Below are 5,074 nucleotides of genomic sequence, written 5' to 3'. Positions count from 1 at the left end.
ATTGGTTCATCTGACTTTCAAGAACTATGTGATTGATCAAACAAATATTCAATCACAATCATGGGTTTAACGGCTCTACCAAAACAAGTTTCGGTTCTACCTCCATGTGAGTAATGTGCATAGTCACACTAGCTTTCCAAAAATTTGGTTGACTAGGTACTAGGATCAGTTCCCCACATATATATGGCATCTAACTTAAATGTGTTGCACATGACCATAGGATCGTTTCCCCTTTGCCTAAAAACGTTTTGCACATGTTCATAGGATCGGTTCCCCTTTATGCTATAAACCTTGCTGCACCTCATACAAGGATCGGTTCCCCTTTGTGATGTACTGCACCTCTTACTAGGATCGGTTCCCCTTTTCCATATTTGGTCAGACAAAACACAAACCCGATCATACCATCTCAGGTGATTATTTAAGATCAGTTTCACTAATAAAAGTCATACCAATACATAAGTCAGGCCTTTGTGAATAGTTCTACCAAGAACACAAACAAGTTGTGAGCGGTTATACTCAATCACACATATTGGTTGTTCATAAGATATGAGATGAATAACAAAACCAATAACACATGGAAATTTTCTTTTCGGTTCACAAACATGTTTATGAACTTACTTCCTTAGAACACATGTAAAACATTGTTCCCTAGGATGAAATCCTCACCTCATAGTCATACATAATCACAATAGCATTCAAATGATTATGGCGATGTCTTATCTACAAAGTTTAATGGTTAAGCAATAAACCTCGTATTGTATTCCTTAATACTATGTCTATCTAGAGTTCAAATATGCTTCGCAGTTATGTTTTCAATATGCATGACTTGAAAGATAGTTAGGGAATGAAACAGTTCAAGTCAAATATCACTAACCTCAAGTGGAAGAATGATTGTTGTCCTTGTAGCTCCTTGCTTTTTCACATGTTCAAGACTTCACAATACTTGTAATGTCTCATATCCTAATACTTTCAATCTCACTTATACGAAGTTGACTCTAGTACATAATCAAGCGACTCTTAACATGAGTTTTGATTCACTAAAATATGACAACCAAACTTGACATACCAACGCTTGGTGGGTTCAACCGAGAAATGCTCTAAGAATCTCCCCCTTTGTCAATTTTAGTGACAAAACTCTTACATCATATGGATAAACAAATTACAAGAATTCATTACACATACGCTTGATTCCCAAATCCAACAGTATAATAAAACTTCTTACATTCAATCCTTGAAAATGTCGTTGTTGACATTATAATAAAAAAGCTAATACTCCCCCTAAGGAAGATAGGTAGATATTCAATCTGCACGTCTTTGTTATACCAATTCATATGACATGTTACTCCCCCTTAGTCTGTGCTTTCACTCTTTCGTTAGATAAACGTTCAAGCATCATTGTTCTTTTCCTTAGCGATACCAATCAATATAAAATCAATGCCAGTTTCACCTGTTTACTCCATATATGTCTGCCCCTTTTTGTCATAAAAATGACAAAGAAACGAAAAAATAAAGGACAACACGAAAAGAATCTTACAAATCTCAATAGACTTGCAACCTGTAGAGTTAGGCACGAGGGTTCCACACATCATTTACTGATAACCAATATCAAAACCGAAAATACAAGTAGTTTTATTTTGATATGTTACCAAGGAAACAATTGTCCGAAACAATTTTTCCAATTTAGTTTAGCAAAAAAAAATCAACTAAGCACCTTAGTCCCTTTGCTAAACCGATTTTTCAAAAAAAATCGCTTAATTCGATAAGACCAAAATAAAGATAAGTCTATTTTTCTCATCAGGTTCTAATTATCCATAAACTTAGACCTTTCAATTTTAAACAAGACAAGTACTAGGTTAGTTAACTAGCATTTCTTGTTAAGGCATTCGATTAGACTTGAATAACCGAAACCTCACTTCGATAAGTCTAACTAAGATCAGAATTAACTTAGTTTCTCTTATCCGGAATCGAATTGGACTAAACAACTCATCCCGTACACCTTTTATTTCATTAAGCCATAAATAATTCATACAAACTAACATAAATCAACTTGCATAATTATTCACATCAACCAGAAGCAATTGAAACAACATAGACATTAAAAGCACCGCAATTGCACTGAAATTTTGTAAGCCTAAACAATTGATACCATACAAACGCAAGATAACAATAGTTTTTCTTAACCAGAACCAATTGAATCACATACAACATCAATTGTACCGAAATTTTGTAAGCCTAAACAATTGATACCACACAATAAAGCAAGATAACAATAGTTTTTCTTAACCGGAACCAATTGAACCACACACATTCACACACACATCATGGAATAAACATCAATTGTATCGAAATTTTGTTAAGCAAAAGCAATAAATATATATGATATAAACTCAGACTTTTCTTAAACAGAAAAATAATTAACTAATATGATTGTTACCTCAAATTTCGCATCCAATTCTCCAATATGTTTGCATCTTCATCCAGGGAGAATTGATATCGAAATATCATCATGTTGTCATCCTTATGCATAAACAAAAGAATAGCAACAACCAACCTTTACCAGAGAAAGGTTGAAAATCTGTTTTAACAATTGCAAGCAAAAGTCGAAAACCGTCAAAACACATATGCTTTTATGCTAAACCAAGACCGATTCAACATATTGTGACTTTTTCACACATTGTTTCTACCAGAACCCCTCATGATTCTTTGATAAATCCTACCAACATGGTCTAGAACTCAATCCTGCTAAATCAAAAAGTCACCCAAACCAAAAGGGTTCACAATATATGAGATCGAATATTAAGGTTGTAAAACCGAAATCAAACATCTCATAAACATACATAGCAATAAGATAAAAGCATCCAAACACAGGCTATGTAAACCGAAAACTATCACAAGAAAAATTATAAATCAAATAATTTTATTCATAATAGACCAATACAATCAATGAAAGAAATCAAAATTTGATGTTTATTCTTCTAGATTAAGTAATACAGTTAATAACTTAATATCTAAAAGACTTTCCATTATTTACCGAAGATTCTTCCGTGATTTGATTCTTGGATCTTCTCTTTTCTTTCAGATGATTGAGTCTTTGTTTCAAAAGATTCAATTCCACAATCGACTTCAAGAGGTTTGACTCGAGCAGTTTTTCATGCACTACTGCATTTCCAAAAGCTCACGAGAGACTTCAAAATATCACATTAACATAAGCATAAGCTCAAAGGAAATATGATTCTTTTTATGTTCGCTTGAGAAATAACACTTGACCTCAACTGGAAAGGTCTCAAGTTTTCGAAGTTGAGATTCAATGTCAATAGTATTTTCACCCATCTTTGACCTCAAACAGAACATAGAAGAGTATCAGTCCAAACAGATGGTTTATATAATAATTAAAACTTGAATTCCAAGGATGAAATACCTAAACGCAGTAATTTATTTGTAAAAATATATGCTTTCGGAAACATCTCATAATTATCATGACCTATGAGTACTTAAAAATATTTTTTCTTAGGGACATCCCAAATATTCGAGAGTATTTTTCTAGAAATAGAAAAGATATTCCAAGTATAAGAATACTTTAGATATTCAAAAACATATTCTTGTGCTCTTTTTAAGAATTTTCCTTTTTATTTGAATTGAGCACAACACAGGGAAATTCTGAAAGCCAACATCAGTTGTTGGAGTGAGCTAGTGATAACTTAGGATTTATGGAACACGATCCATCATGATATTTCTGAATATCCATCCTTTTGGGATTCTTCCAAGAATAAACTTCTTTCACCATGTCACAGTAGGAGTAATCTGGTTCAACAGGATAATCATCTTGATGATCATAATTGTGACTTGAAGTTTTTTGAGTTGTGTAATAATCAGAACTCTTATATTGACCCAGAAATTTTTTGGAATATGACATCGTCATTCGATAAGATTGTTTCCTCCAATTTTAGACAGTTGATCAACAACAAAACAACATGATCTGAAATCATTCCCTTTTGTATGTAAGTGTTTATCTTTGCTTCTGTTTGAGGGATAATCTCTAGAGATGTATTCATCATGATTCCTGTGAGAGATTCGATAATTTGAATCATAATGTAATATATTAGTTAACAGATTTTGCAGGTTAGAATCACATATCCTTGTTTTAACTAATATAGCTCATTTGGCTTGAGAAAGTTCAAGACCTTTAGATTCAGCATCTTCATGAATCAAGAAATCTCTGATGATCTTTTCGGGAGATGGATAATGGTATTATCCTTTAGATTACATTTTTCCAGCAAACTTTCTGAAAAATTTGATCTCATTATAGTCATCTGAATCTGACTTCTTTGCCACATCAGTTTGTTTTCTTATTAACACATCATGGTTAATATTTCCTGAGTTGTGTTCCACTAGTAAACTTACAGTGCAGAGCTGTTTATCAGATTTTGAAAACAAACATCCTTTAAGAAGTATATCATCTTCTTGCTCAACGTTAACTGAATGAACCATTAGATTCACTTCTTATAGATTAGATCGCACCAAACACAGACTGTTAGATCTTTTCGTGTTTGCCTGCTCTGATACCCATTGAAAAGGCGAGGGTACCCAAATATACCACAAGATAAAACTTTTCCTACCTATAAGTCCTTTCTCCGAAAGTGATTGTCTATGTACTGAGTTGAGACAATACAACTAATCGGTTCACACTTCGTGTGATCGTCTATGGATACGAGATCGATACAATACAACAACAAAGTATGTTACTTGATAAAAAGGTTCGGACTTAACCAAACACAATAGGATTCACTTATCAAGTAAATAGGAATTAACGTTTGTGTAATTTACTTTAATTATAATAAAACAATTATAATTCGGAAATATAAAGTAAATGACACAACAAGATTTTATTAACGAGGAAATCGCAAATGAAAAAAAACCCCGGGACCTTGACCAGAATTGAATACTCTCAGGATTAAGCCGCTACACAAAATTACACCTAACTTCATATAGTTGAGACCAAGCAACTAAACCTATGCTTCACCTAGTTCCGTCTATATTCCCACGCCTCCAACTTATAAATAAGTCACGTACTTAG

The sequence above is a fragment of the Papaver somniferum genome, chromosome 2 (assembly GCF_003573695.1).
Source record: "Papaver somniferum cultivar HN1 chromosome 2, ASM357369v1, whole genome shotgun sequence".
In the NCBI taxonomy this organism is placed as follows: Eukaryota; Viridiplantae; Streptophyta; class Magnoliopsida; order Ranunculales; family Papaveraceae; genus Papaver; species Papaver somniferum.
This window is presented reverse-complemented; position numbering follows the sequence as displayed.